General features: G+C 39.8%; 1 long non-coding RNA gene across 1 annotated transcript in view; it reads right to left on the reverse strand.

Annotated features, from left to right (window-relative positions):
* Positions 1 to 15,536, reverse strand: part of LOC137096429 (uncharacterized) — a 62,626-nt gene extending 47,090 nt beyond the window's left edge. Inside the window, exon 1 of the long non-coding RNA XR_010909463.1 lies at positions 15,460 to 15,536. This is a non-coding gene — a long non-coding RNA (uncharacterized lncRNA). The remainder of the gene's footprint in view (positions 1 to 15,459) is intronic.
* Between the last annotated feature and the right edge of the window lie 518 nt (positions 15,537 to 16,054).

A 16,054-nucleotide genomic window follows, 5' to 3' on the forward strand; every position in this document is an offset into this window, starting at 1 on the left:
CTTGTATACCGCTGTATCTCAAGCCCGAGGGCGACTCACAGCGACTCATTTCTGTTTTTACACACTCTAGTCCACCTTAGGAGCCCCTGATGGCACAGTGGGTTAAACCACTGAGCTGTTAAACTTGTTGACCAAAAGGTTGCAGGTTCGAATCCAGGGAGCGGCATGAACTCCTGCTGTTAGCCCCAGCTTCTGCCAATCTAGCAGTTCAAAAAGATGCAAATGTGAGTAGAACAATAGGTACCACTTCGGTGGGAAGGTAACGGCACTTCATGCAGTCATGCTGGCCACATGACCTTGGAGGTGTCTATGGACAATGCTGGCTCTTTGGCTTAGAAATGGAGATGAACACCAATCCCCAGAGTCATACACGACTGGACTTAATGTCAGGGGAAAACCCATTGTTAAACCACTGATACACTTTCCATGGCATTTACCACCCTGAAACAGGACAGATCTCAGACTGGAAAAAAATCCTCCTAGGAACAGCCATCCAGATTTAAATAAAGGAGATGTCATAGGAGACCAAGGATATAATTCTTAACTAAGTTTTTTCTAGATGAAGGGAATGAGTAATTTTCCTGCAAGAAACAATTTTTGAAGACTATCCACAATTTGGGAATTATTGTACAAAATTCACATGTGGTTGTTTTTCACAGGAAACAAGATTTTCCACTCAGGAAACATCTTTTTCTCTGCAGAAAGTAATATTTCTTCTTGTGCAGAAAAAGCTATTTCCTATGCAGGAAAAAAAATCTGTTTTCAGTGCAAAATTTACCTGGAATGTGCTGAATTACAGCATTTTATGTGCAGGACACATATTTTTATGTGCAAGAAATAATACTTTCATACAGAAATGTTTCTTTCGTACATAAAAATCTGCTTCCTGTGCAGGAATAGTTATTTTGTGCAAAGCGCCAATAAGCAAATTTTGAACATAATAAATCCGCAATTGATAAAGTTATAGTCAGTCTGAAATTCATCTTGACAGGATTTCTCAATATTGAGTTGCTATCTTTTTCTATCATTGAATATTTTCAAATATTCTTTCTAACTCTATAAGAGTCCAGTATTACCAGGAGGAGAAATAAACCCTAAATAAATAAATAAATAAATAAATAAAAACACCTTGAAATATGCAGTCATAAATGTCCATCTCTGCCTCTGAATGTGAGCAGAAACCACAACAAGAAAATTTACCATTAACCAAGTGTGCTTTGAAATTTTGCATTGCATTCTCAAAATGTATCCAACACTTTGTCAGATGCCTTGGTTTATGGTAGGTTAAAGGTTGTTAAAAATGACTGCTCATTAAAAATTATCTGTCTAATGTAGCTGCTCAAACCACCATCAAGTTTTTTCTCTCTCTGCATAGCCCCAGGCATCTTTGCCTTTACACACACACAACCCTGATCTTCCGAGCCCTGCATCATTATACGTATAAGTACTTGCACACACTCATTGGTGTAATGTTGGTGTTTCCTGAATATTTAAGGGGCTTCATCTGCCCTCAGAATGGTCAAGGTACTCCTGTCAATATTTAATTTGTATTGACCCAATGGCTTGATTACAATGCATAATGCTGATTACATCTATCTTCCAATAAAGCCTGCTTGCTGGTTGTGACAAAACTCTATTGATACATTTGATTTGCCCTGACAGGGAGAAAGAAGGAAAATGCTGACTTCCCCACTTCCTGCTGCATGTCTCGTATATTATTACCCAGCAAGGAGCAGTGCAGCATCCTAAGAAGTTAACCTCTTCTTTTAATTAGAGTGCACACATGGATGGGAAGTAAATTTAAGATAGTATTTCAATGTAGACCGGAACTGAAATTTACACACAATAAACTTGTTATATTACAACATCTTTTTTTGAGTGGAGATGCAGCTAGTAAATTCCTAAACGTTTTAATTCACCTCCCACTCATCTTTTACAAAACGGCAAGAGCAATGAAAAGTATAAGCATATTTGCCCTTCTTTTAGAAACTTAATTTTATCCCAGTGGGTTAGATCCAAGTTTAGTCTGGAGCTATAATCACTGAGATTGAAGTTGCTCATGACTACATTCAGTGTCACTGATTTTAAAGACTGTGTTACATATGCTTGGACACACCAAACTCGGACTCCGTATACACTGCCATATAATCCAGTTTCTGAATCCAGATTATCTGCTATGAACTGGATTATATGGCAGTGTAGATCCAGCCTCAGTGACCTGAAAGAACCTTTTCTCCTGTTTTAACCCCTATATGAGTAATTCTCAGTGTTGCTTCTTCTGACAATATACATATACCAATATGTTTTTTTAAAAAAACAAAACAAAACAAACTTTATTGTACGCTAGCCATGCTGGTTGGAGATTGGAACTAAAGTCAGAAAGATTTGGAGAGCCAAACATTTCCCACTTCAGCCTCTTGAATCCAACTAGTTCATTTTGTTGAAACAACTGGTTATAACAGATTTTAAATTCCCTAGATTTATTTGTCATCATCTATCTGTACCTATTTTTAGAGATCAACAGCACACCTTCCTAGGAATGAAGTTATATCATAATTTCCCTTTTACATCCACTGGAAAATAAACTTTGAAATAAATTGCTGGTGAAGGGAACGTCTTGGAAATGTTAGAGTATATGGGGTTAAAAGAATCACCTTTCCATTCCCTTTAAAATGCTGCAGTGAATTTGATACTCATGAAAACTGAAGGACTAAAACACTTGCTCCAGGGTGACCTGGAGCTATGCAACCTTTGGTTACAGCACAGTGACACTGAATTATCATTTCTGAGCAGCAATACCCTCATATCTCTTGCTATGAGACATTTCTAAGCATCTTGTGTCAATTGCACATTAGAAGCAGGGACCCTTTCTTGTGATATAGAGGGGAAAAGTTTGAAAGGCAGCTCCTTCCTAGACTGAGGCAAACTATCTTGACCACAGCATACTGAAGCACAGAGAGGTGATATGTTTCAGGAGCTAGCAAACAAAAAGAGCAAAAATACTCTGAACCAAGGTGGCCAAGTGCACTGTTCCAAAGCTGCTGCAGTTTGGAGTCCAGGAGATCCAGCTCAACTGAGACCACATCAACCCCACTGGACCATCACCTTACATGTCACCACTGCCATTCCTAGATAGCCATAGTGCTTTGTGTGTAGTGCCCATCATGAGCACTTTATACTGATATCAGCAGGGGTGACCAGAAAGAAGGAGGGGATCAATCCTGGAGTTCTGTGACCACCTGGGAGTGAAAATTGTAGTGGCAATGTCCCTTTTCTCAGCACCGATGAGCTCAGGGAAAAAGAGGATGATGACAGTGCCACATGTGGACAACAGACTGGTCCAAATAACTCAATCCTGCTGTCCACATTGCTGTGGACTTGCTCCAAACAAACTCAACAGTGGACTAAGTTGATTAATAATCTGGTTTACTCTATGATGCATACCAGAAAAGGAAGAAGATCATGAAGACAGCCAAGATCAAAATCACAATGAATACAGGTTATTGTAGATGAGCCCAAGGGAAATCACATCCGTACCTGTGGTGGGCTCTCACTGCTTGCCCCGTGACCCCGAAATAACGACACAGACAACAAACAGTATGGATTCAAATTTGGGCAACTTTATTGAATGTTACCTATTTAACTTTAACTGAACTAAACTATGTGTCTAGGAACTTGGTGGCCAGCTGAGGCAGCGTCCTCGGCTATTTAGCGTGTAATGTCTGTGTGCCCTGGATCCCCAACCAGGCAACCTGAAGGTAAAAGTCTGGAGAAGCCTGTATCAAATTATTGATACCGGCCTCTCTAATTTCTGTGCCAAGTGATGTCCCCTCACCCATTTGCTGACCTCAAGGTGAGTGTTTGCTGTGCAATGACCCCCACCCTTAAGGGGTGCCTTGCGTATACCTCAACGTGTTTTCCTGAGCTATTTATGCTAGCCTAATTAAACCACCCCATCTAGCCCCTAATAACAGTATAGGGTGGGCGAAAAAAAACCCCAGAACATGAAGGGCAAAAAATTCCTACCCGGCTCCAACGGGCAACCAGATATACTGTCAATGGGCAGGAGTGGTGGGTAGAAGTCTTCTTCAGAAACCCGCCCTCTTTCCAGAAGGTTCCTTTGGAACCTACCATTGTGCCTGCCATTCGGGGGGAGGGGCAAATCGCTCTCCCCACCAACTTCGTTGGTGTGGAAAGCCCCTTCTTTCAAGTGGCAGGTTGCCCCAAGATTTCCTTAATTATAGTAGTGTTAATTGAACCATAGAAGGTAACAGAAACTCACTCGGTAGCCAGCTTGAAAACAGGTGCAACCTTTGCATCTGAAATGGGAAGGTCATGTTGAAAAAGTCTTTGTGCATGCTGTTAGGAAATACCTTTGGAGGAAAATAACTTCCTGTCCATAGCTAAACAAGGAATTAGAGGCAAGCTCTTGTCACTCAATAGGAAATAGGTGACATAAAAAGAGATCATAGTTGGTTAGTGAACTGGTCATCTTGTGTTATTGAGCATCTTATACAAGTGTATTTTTACAGGTCAGGATTGGTAGCAATATGCAAATCTCTCTCTCTCTCTCTCTCTCTCTCTATTTCTCTTTCCAAACTCACCCACCTTTCTTTCCTCTTACTTTGCTAAAGACTTTTCTAGGCTCCATACCCCTTTCACCATACCATATACTTTTAAAGCAGATTCTATTTTTATATATTCTTTCTGGAATACAATTCACATAATTTATATATTATCTACTCCCATTAAGACCCTTTTCTCTCTAGATTCATTATTCTATGGTAGCTACCCAGCCTTGGTTACATTCTTTTTATATATATCTAAGGGTTATCCACGCACTGTAAAATAATAGCAGTTTGATACATCTTTAACATCTAATTCTTTCCTAGATGCTTAAAATTCAGGGGGTTGCACTTGATAATTCTAAGTACCTCACCAAATTGCAAATCACAGGATTCTACAGGCTGGAGCCATGGCATTAAAAGTGGTATCAAACTGCTATAATTATGCAGTGTGGATATGCTCACTTATAGCTAATCACCTTCATGATCCTAGACTTAAGTCTATTACCAATTTGTTTCCTTCTCAACTCATTCTCCCTCCAGGCAGAGGTTTAATTTTTAATGCTTTGACATATTCCTCCTAACTATTCAATATGCCAGGATTCATGAGTTTAGTCTATGCAATTGATTCCTTTGATATAGGTTTCCTTTTAAAATCCAGAGAGATCTGGTGTGGACTATGACTCTGAAGACCAGAGTTCAATTCCACACCTGGACTTGAAACTGGGCCGTCCTGGGTGAGTTGTACACTATCCTTGCCCCCCCCCCCCAAATACCCTTGATAGGGTCACCTTAGAGCTGCCATATGTCTGAAATAATTTGAAGGCACACTACAACACTCTGTTCTCAAACTGCCGGAATGGAGTCAGGCCATTCTGTTACGGGAGGGTCCCCAAATTCCAATTTTCCAGGAGATCAGTGAAGAAGGAAGAGACAGAGACAGCTTTTGCAAGTTCACAGAATTTAATGCTTACCCCGGGTAAGGGCGCCCCAGCTTCTCAAAATGGCTGATGTGGCACAGAGCACTACCCCAAAAGCATCCAGTATTTATAGGCAGAATTACCTAGTTCGCACACGCGCATAACTCTCTTGACATTTACACAATCTAATCAATATCAGTTTGTCCTCGAGGAATCGTGGCCAAGAACACTTGTTGGCAAGATACTATAATTTCCACTGCTCCCCTTTCATCAGCTGACCAGCCACGTTCCTAGATGAATTTTAACTTCATATATCTCTTCACACATATACAACTCCATTTATCTTCATATATGTATCTCTAACTTATTCAAAGCAAGCATTTCCCTTATTAATCCATCTGTAATCATAATACATTATTTTCCTATATTCTTATTAGAATACCATTGGGCTGAATTACCTGCTATTTACATCAGATGGAGGATAGATGGCGCTGTAGTACCATATCTTCAGATGTTTGTTTTGGATCAATAATTATCGATTTACTTTTAGAGCCAATTCTCTGACCTTCTGCATTTAGCACATAGCCTTGGCTTCCTCAAATATTGACTTAAGATATGGCTCCTTCTAGTTCCTTTCCCATCTGTTAGTTTCCCTTCCACCAGAATTCTACCCCCGAACCTTAAGAAAGCCTTTAAGGTAAGACTTCCTCATTAATTTCATTAGTTTCTAATTATTTTTCTTCCTAATGACTGCCATAATTCAACATGGTTGAACCCAGTTCAGCCCCACTGGACAGCAAGTCTTACCATGCTGGTCCTTTGTTGCAAAGTATCTCTGATTAATTCCTTTCCACTGCCAAGCACTATTGTGAAGTAAACAAAGGTGCCCATATGACTTCTGCTCACCTCAAAAAGACACCCAGCATAGGAAAAGACACATTGAAGAACTGTCATCACTTCTGAGGCAACAAAAGGCTGGCAAAGTAAGTACCAACCCCTTTTTTAAATACCATGAATTATAAGGGGTGTCTAGTCTATCCGAACACCCTTCAAATTAGAACTGATTGAGGTGTTCTAACCTACCCCAAGCTTCAGGAATGCTCTGGAGCTTCCTTGACATCTACTAATAAGAGGTAACATCAGGATAACTGCTGATAGGGACCAGAAATTCCTGGACAGAATCTGGACATCCAGATTTGATTTCTGGCCTAATTTGGAGTTTATGGTGTTTGTACGCAGACCTTTAGTGAATATAAGCAATTAATAGCCTCACATCTATGATTGACATTTGTATGGATACATGAATCATAGAATCATAGAAACAAAGAGTTGGAAGAGACCTCATGGGCCATCCAGTCTAACCCCCTGCCAAGAAGCAGAAATATTGCATTCAAATCACCCCTGACAGATGGCCATCCAGCCTGTGTTTAAAAGTTTCCAAAGAAGGAGCCTCCACCACACTCCAGGGCAGAGAGTTCCACTGCTGAATGGCTCTCACAGTCAGGAAGTTCTTCCTCATGTTCAGATAGAATCTCCTTTCTTGTAGTTTGAAACCATTGTTCTGCATCCTAATCTCCAAGGAAGCAGAAAACAAGCTTGCTCCCTCCTCCCTGTGGCTTCCTCTCACATATTTATACATGGCTATCATATCTCCTCTCAGCCTTCTCTTCTTCAGACTAAACATGCCCAGCTCCTTATGCCGCTCCTCATAGAGCTTGTTCTCCAGACCCTTGATCATTTGAATTGTGGTGCCCAGAATTGGACCCAATATTCCAGGTGTGGTCTAACCAAAGCGGAATAGAGGGGTAGCATTACTTCCCTAGATCTAGACACTATGTTCCTATTGATGCAGGCCGAAATCCCATTGGCTTTTTTGCTGCAAAATCACATTGCCGGCTCATGTTTAACTTGCTGTCCACAAAGGCTCCAAGATCTTTTTCACATGACTCTAGAGAGGAATCTTTACATAACTGATTTCAGTCAGATTATTTTCAAACTACAATATTTAATCTGTATTGTTAGCAAAAATCCTATTTTCCTTTTTTTGCTTCAACTACTTTTTCCTTAATTATTTGAAAATGATCAAAAATAGGCTGAAAAACATGTCTTCTGATTACACAGAAATTGTGATGCAAAGAATCCTATAATGACAAGAATGTTTGCGGATTGGGATATCTCTGTACAAAATTCGGATTTGGGGGGGGTTTTTTTGCACATAAATCAACATTTTCTGCACAGAAAAATAATGTTTTCTAAAATAACCATGTACACATTTTTCACAGTCTTTTCTGTGCAGGAATCAACATCTATGTGTTTTCTTGGCAGAAAATAATGATTTCTATGCAAAATAAAACCTGTTTTTCATGTACAGGGGTTGTTTGAAGGCTTTCTCACCACAGGAAGATGTTTGAAGGCTTTCTCACAGCAGGAAGCAAATTGCTGAAACTACTTGTAACTAACTTCAAGAAGAAACTTACTGGAGGATGACATCCTAGTAGTTCTGTAGTACAGATTTCAAATTTTCAATTTACAAAGTTTCTTTCACTCCATTAATCTGCACAACAACTTTGTAATGGTAGTCTGAGAGGTAGTGATGAACCAAGGTCACATGTCAAATTTCACAATCAAGCAAAGATTTAAACATGGAGTTCCTTGTTCAGCAATTTAAATATTACTCGTTTTCTCAGAACAGCAATTATTATTTTTAAAAATTGTACCAAGGCTTTAAAAAATAGTGATGGGAAAAATGCAAGTATTAATGTGCTGGATTTGCATAATTACAATGTAAATAGGGATAATTTACATAATTAGAACAATTTGCATAATATGCAGAATAGATGCCTAATTTGAGGGACTGGAGTATGACAGCCCTTACAATGAAAGCAAGCAAGGAAAACGTTAGTGATTCCAGTATAAACTCACACATCACTCAATATTAGAATCATAAAGTTGGAAGAGACCACAAGGACCATTTATGATTTTATTTATTTACTTTATCTTATCCTGGCTTTTTCCTGTTATAGGGATTCAAGGCAACTAACAGCAAATATGACAATTTGTGGCCTGTGGTGGTCTCTGGTTTGCTCTTCTCCACACTCACATGTTGTGGACTCCACTTTGTAACCCCATTTCTTAAGGTTGGCTCTGCATCTCATAGTCCCATTCAGATTGCTCAATCTTCTGTATACCCAGGAGGGAGTCTCTCATCTGGTATCAGCCACTGATTGAAGTTCACAAGCCACTTTTGGACTCCCACTTGCTGAGGTGTGCCTGCGAGTGTCTCTGTAGATCTTAAGAAACTATTTCTTCATTTAAGGTGTTGGTTTTCTAGTTGATATCCGAACAGAGGATGGGCCTGAGATGTCAATGTCTTGGTCCTTTCATTACTACTTCCCGATGGATATCAGGTGGTGCAATGCCTGCTAAACAGTATTTCTCCAGCAGTGTTGGGCGTAGACATCCAGTGATAATGCAGCATGTATTATTAAGAGCCACACCCACTGTTTTAATGTGGTGAGATGTATTGCACACTGGGCATGCGTATTCAGCAGCAAAGCAGCAAAGCACATGCCTTCACTGTATCTGTTTGTCATCCCCAGGTTGTGCCAATCAGTTTTCTTACAATGTTATTTCTAGCACTCACTTTTTTGCTTAATAGTCAAGCAATGCTTCCTATAAGTTAGAGCATGGTCCAGAGTACCTCTCAGGTATTTTGGTGTGCTGCAGTATGGAAAGTGGTGATTCAAAAAGGATACATGTCTAAAAATATATGGGGATATCCTTGAAATGGCTGAGCTAGGAAAAGGAGGAGGAATCCTGTGTGATGGGAGAGAGTTAATTCTCCATCTTCTTTAAAGACAGAAACACATGAAATACCACACAAATAAGACAAATAATAATAATAACAATAATAATAATAATCTTTATTTGTACCCCGCTACCATCTCCCCAAGGGACTCGGTGCAGCTTACATGAGGCCAAGCCCACAGCACATCAATAAACAAAAGCAATAACAATAGTCAATACAAAACAGTTTAAAAAATTCAAAAACAGAAAATACACAATAGGCAATAAGCATTAAACTATATAAAAACATACAGCATTTAAAACTTATGGCCGGGCCAAATGCAATAATTAAAATTTAGAATTTAAAAATGCTGGGCATGAACAAGGTAGGGCAACCTAGGATAGGGTTTTCAGAGAAAGATGAGGGCGCGCAGACAATCCTAAATCAATATTAAAGTGCATTTGAGGACATATTGCTAAGAGTTTTCCTTATTCTGGGAAGGCACACTGGAACAACCACATTTTCAGGCTCCTCCTAAAGACTGCCAGCGTTGGGGCATGTCTGATGTCCTTAGGGAGTGAATTCCAGAGTCAAGGGGCCATCACCGAGAAGGCCCTCTCCCTCGTCCCCACCAATCGCGCCTGCAAAGGAGGTGGGACCGTGAGCAGGGCCTCTCCAGATGATCGAAGGGATCATGTGGGTTCGTAAACAGAAATGCGGTCACGCAGGTAGGCAGGTCCCAAACCATTCAGGGCTTTGTAGGTAAGAACCTGAACATTGAATTGGGACCGGAAAATGAACGACAGCCAGTGGAGCTCCTTAAACAGGAGGGTTGACCGCTCCCTGCAATTCCACCTGCTTTCCCCCCTTGTGGGATGAATTCCCTTGTCTCTACAGCAACAGAAAACCAGATTGCCCCCCTCCTAAATGTGACATCCTTTCAAATATTTAAAATGGCTATATGTTTCCTCTTAACCCTCACTTTTCCAAGTTACATAGAAATTACATAACTGTTTATATACCATTGAGTCAATAGATCTGTCCTAGATGGAACCAGGAAGTGGATCCAAGTTATGTTTTTCAGATTGAAAATATTTAACTTCAGTTTCAATGCATTTTCTCACAACGAGCTTTGCCAATGGGATTTCTGAAGCCCACTTCCCTATTATCTCAATTTTGCTTCTGAGGTTTAACATCCCTAGAGAAAAAGAAAGAGTGTGAATATAGAATAATGTTCTGAATTTCTGAGAACCTGGAATTGTTAAGTAAAATAACTAAAGAGGGGAATGCATGTGATTTAGGTCAATTCTTTTTCCCAGCTCAATTGCATTCTTTACTTAAATGAAGGCAGCACAAATATATTTATCAATGTAATCGTGCCATTTATATAATTAACCTAGTAATTGTAGAATCTTTCCAAGTGCTTTTTTCTATAACCCTCCCATCTCCAATCAAACTGTTTCCACTTATCAATATACTGCAGAATACAATTTACATTTAAGAAGACATTATGCTCAAGGCATATTGATAGCAACTCATATGCTATTTTTCTGCAAAATATCCATCAGAGTATGCAGCAACTTGGTTACACACTTATATCACCATAAGACCATTCTACAAGCCGTTTTTCTCTCCCCTAAGGCTGATATTATTCACCACACTTGAGAGACACAACTCCAGAGACATTGAATGAAAAAAAGATAATTATACCACAGATGTGAGAAACTCTTAACCCTTTAGAGATTTGGGTCTGTGATACAAATAATTACTTACAATTAGGCATTCTGGGTGAGGTTGATGACAACAGTAGGCAGCCAGATGTTCTTGACCCTTAGTACAACTTTGTAATAGTAGTACTTTCATCCCATGTCCCTGGGCAATGTGGACAGTTAAAACCAGTTCTGTTCCAGAACCAGCCCAACTGTTCAAACAGGCTCTAAGTTGTTTGGATAGTCTGAATCCTGTCTCCTGACTTTGGTTAATGTGGGGCAAGGCCATATTAAAGTGGCCCTACCTCATATAACCCTGGATTAATTCTGTGTGGGGCTTGGCTGCCCCACACCAACCAAAGTGGTCAGTACAGATATGCCCAAGTTTGGATTTCATTGTGTTGGAACTCCATGTAAAGACCTATTTCTTCCAGCAAGCCTATCCAGGCAGTCTTTAAACATGAATGTTAAATGCGTGTCGTTTGTTTAATCTTTATTTTGTGTATTTTAATATGTACTTTATACAAATACATTTTAATATGTAGCTTTTATAGAAATACATTTTAATATGTGTATTTGCAGTGTTTTTGCAATGTTTATGTGTTTTGACTATTCTGTAACCTTCCGCCTTGAGCCATAGGGAGAGGTGGGTTACAAATAAAGTATTATATTATTATTAACTCAACCACATTCAGCACAAGTTGTAGTCATCAGCAAGGACTTAGATAGGCAGATGAGTTAGTTGGCAGGGAAAATACCTTCCCCATTGGCCTCTCCATCTGCCTGTCTCCCTATTCTCTCCTCTTATTACTTTGTTTGTTAGAATGATACTTCTTAGGGACACACCTCTTTCTATACATAGTATCTGAGCACATGGCAAGGCTCAGAGTGCTCCAGTTTCTTCTCCTCCTGTGAACATGGAAAGACAAGATGTCTCCTGTGAATTAGCTAGTTAGATAGATAGCAAGACCCTGTTAACTTTCCTATTCAGTGCTGTATTTATTTTAATTTTAAATCTGTCGGAGTGGCAAAACCGCAACAATAACACCACCAAACCAATAAAATAACCTTTCTTCTTTTTTAAAAAAATCCTCGTAACAAATAAAGTCCCACTAAAATCCTATAAGAGCAGATTTAAAATAATAACCAGTAAAAAAAGAATTAAATTGAATTAATACTTTTATTTATGCAATTTATGCAATTAAGGTGATATGGGTGCAGAAAATAGTGGACTTGTAAGATACCACATCATTAAAAACAAACATGCTGCCAACTTAATTTGCAATTCCTGGTTTTTGCATATAGAACCTTTGCAATACCAATGATCTTTGCATGCCACACTACTTGACTGCAAGTGAAGAGGCAAAAATGATGTAGTGATTCATTTGTAAGGAAAATGCCCTGCATATGTTTAGTGATTCTCAAAAATTTCAGATTAAGAATTTTCCATTCCTCATTCAGCAACTGATCTTTTTCAGTTGTCCATTTAATGCTATACATGTAATGGATCAGTACTCTCTAACATAAATAAATCACTCCTTGTTAATCCTCAAAATACAAAGTATTTGAAGAGTGTGGGGAGTATGGAAAAGAAGTCAATAAGTCCCCTGCCCGACTTACTGGGCAGGGTGGTTTCAGCAGTGGGCTCTCTCCTTTGAATGCCATGTTGCAAGAGCTCCTTCTTCCAGGGAGCTCTGGGGCATTGTGTACTTGGGCATGCCACAAGTCCCTCCTGCCCCACCCAGCCAATCAGGAGCAAGCCTCGTGGCTCACTCTGATTGGTTCTATTGGGCAGACTGGAGTGAAAACCTCTTAACTCAGGTCCTCCTGCTGGCTATTAAACCTGCAGAGTTGTTTCCCTGGTTCAGTTACAAGGGTATTGGCTTGTTTTTCATTCTTTGTGGTACCATCCAAGTGACCAGTGAGGGACAGGTTACCCAGTGCAGCAATGGATAGATACCTGCTATCACACCCCCTCACAACTGTTGTCAGTGCTGCTAGCCTGAGCCATTCAGATCTGTCTGGAGGCTCCTTGCTTGCTTGGTGCTATCGGAACAGCATCTGGTCCGATAGCACCATTGCCCGAGCATGCAATCCAGGACACATGTATGACTGTCAATCCTGTTTTCAGATGTCACCAATAAACAAGTTGTGGCCATTGTTATCCTAACATTTGTGTTTGACTGGTTTTGTTGTGGAGATTGCCCTGCACACACAAACTGACTTGCAGAAGTAATGTTGTTCTGTCCCCATGCTATCTTAACTATTTGGAAGGTGAACTGGTTGTGCAGGGAACAGATCAGAGACTATATAGTTAAATCAAACAAGAATTTATTAACTGACAAGAATTTTAGACTTACCTCCTTAGTCTCACTACAAAGTCTTTATGAGGAGAGGTAAAGTCTTTGAAAGATAGACACAGTTCTGCCCGAACTAAGGCTCTTGAGTCTTTATTACTTCTTATAATCTCTTTCTTGTATGGCGTTCAACTGGCTCTAAGATGGTCTCAATATTTAACTGACTTGAATATAGCTCTGACTGGACTTGCTAGTTTGTAGACCTTCCGGCCTTCTTCTCTCTTCACCTTCCAGTCACGGAAAGACTTACTCCTCCAAGAACCAGAAGTGCCTTGCCAGAGACTCCATCCCTAAGGGGATTCTTAAAGGGGCAGGGCGACAGAGGTTTCAAATGCAAAGAGGTAGACTGACTCATCAGAAACTGTACATAAAATATTAATCCTTTTAAAGGGGCTTAACTAGGAGAAAACAGTGAGGGTCTCCGTAGGGCACAACAAATGTAAAACATCATGCTTTAGTACAGTCTTTCTCAATCTGATAGTTCTCTGAGAGGGTGAAGTCCCACCATTTTGAGTCCATATTCTTATTATTTATAGTCCATATGGAAGGAAAAGCTTTCAGGTTAAAAGAATGGAACTTTAAAGGAGCCAGTAATAAATTCAACTCCCACAACAATGGCATCCTCCATGACATTCTCTTTAAATCCTATGGATTTGCCAAAAACTAACATTTCCAACAATTAGTTAACTAAAGATAATTCATTAAAGTATTTTATCTGTCGTTTCACATTACTAAATTAATTTTCCAACCTAACATTCCAGTCTTTGGGTAGACTTTGAAATGGTGTAATGGCTACAACTCGTGAAGGCTGAGTAATGATGAAACCATCTTTAAGCCTCCATTTCATTGCTCATTAACATTGCAGGTATCGGGGAAAGCCTAAGTCCCATTGTTCATCAGCTGGTAAGGAAAATGCCTCTTCTCATCGAGCAAATTGGGTCTGACAGTGCAGAAATTCCCCCAGGTTGTTCTAGCCTGCCCTCAGATAAGAATGGCATATTGGCACCATCTTGATTCTTCTCACAGAAAAGCATCACAGATGCAATTGTCTCAGCTCCCTGTTTGCAGCAAGGGAGATGGCAGAAGTGCATTTTTTCTCTGTGAATCCTCCTGCTACAATTCAGACCATCCTCTTGAGCAGACAAATTCTATCCAAGCATTTTGTGATATGACTGTTAGCACCAAACAAATGATTGCAAGAGGGGTATTTATATTAGGGGAGATTCACAAACATGTAAATTTTATTTATTTTCTTCATGCTTTCTTTGTGTCTGTAGGGCTGGATATTTTTAGGATGATTGAATTTTAAAGATGGTGAGCAGCAGAAGCACCATCTAGTTTAACTACTTGCCAAGCAAGAATATAGAAACAAATCACTCCTGAAAGATGTCCATTCAACTTCTATTTAAAAACTTCCAAAGAAGGAGACTCCACAAACCTTCAAGGCATTGTGTTGCACCGTCGAGCAGTAATTATAGTGAAGTTCTTACAAATGTTTACATCGAATTCTTTTCTTATCATTTGAATCCATGAAGATGGAGTATTCCTCATGGCAGTTTTAAAAACATTCCAAGATCATTGTGAACCTAGCATAGCACAAGTGTTCAAGAGCTATTGGTCTGGCTGGGACAAAATACCAGTATAGATAAGAAAATGTTGCTCCAGAAAATTAGCAGATTCCTGAGTGAGTTTTCATTGCAAAAAAAAAAAAAAATCAGAACTAGAACTATCTGTGAGGACCCCAATTTGGTTAAAACAAAATCCAATTTGGCAAATTGGTTGTTGTTTATTTGTTCAATCACTTCCAACTCTTCATGACCTCATGGGCCAGCCCACGCCAGAGCTGCCTGTCGGCCGTTACCACCTCTAGCTCCTTTAGAGTCAAGCCAGTCACTTCAAGGCAAATTGGATCTGGGGTGAATTCAGTTTGGAATTGCCCATACTAAATCTGATCTAAGTTAGAAGCTAAATCTATCAACATTATCCACCCCATCCCATCTCTTCTGGAGTTCCCTATATAAATAGTTTTTGATGCTGCCACCATCAAAAATCACATACTCCTCGCCAGCACATTCTAATGCAGAAAAGTACTATTTAATTGATCAGTGTAGTGATTCATACCTTTGGTAGGCCACAGCCTAGAAGTCAGTGAGCTGGCCTCCATGTTGGTAAGGCAGCTCAGTGTAGCAGACATCTTAGGAGAGGCAGCTAAGCAGAGGGGAGGAGTCCAGCTATCTCCTGATTGGTTAAGACCAAGGGGAGGAGTTGGAGGGAGAGAGTGTAAAAAGACTGTCAGTTCTGACAGGAGAGAGAAGGGTTTAGGACAGAGAAGAAGAAGGATTTTTGACAGGGAGAAGAGGGTATATTTTCTTAGCTAAGAGTTTGCCTGTTAGAGAATAGTTTAAGGCAGGTGCTTCTACAGAGTTTGACTAGGAGAGTCAAAGGGAAGGCCTGTGTTCTTGTGTTGATTTAGTACACAAGTTGATTTATTCTCTTAGGGACAGAGTAGTCTAGGGAAACTTAGATACTCTGGGGGACAGCCAAGAGAGGCTTGTCAAAGATACTCACTGCTACAAGGTATAGAGTAGAGTGAGGGAAATAGCTCATGTTAAAGAAAGGAAACTCAGTTTAAAGAAACCATTTAAGAAGATTGTGCTTTAGTAACAAAATACGCTTGTGTACCTCATAGAAGTCAGTTGTATGTTTCAAAGATCTT

Source organism: Anolis sagrei, chromosome 2 (assembly GCF_037176765.1).
Source record: "Anolis sagrei isolate rAnoSag1 chromosome 2, rAnoSag1.mat, whole genome shotgun sequence".
Lineage (NCBI taxonomy): Eukaryota > Metazoa > Chordata > Lepidosauria > Squamata > Dactyloidae > Anolis > Anolis sagrei.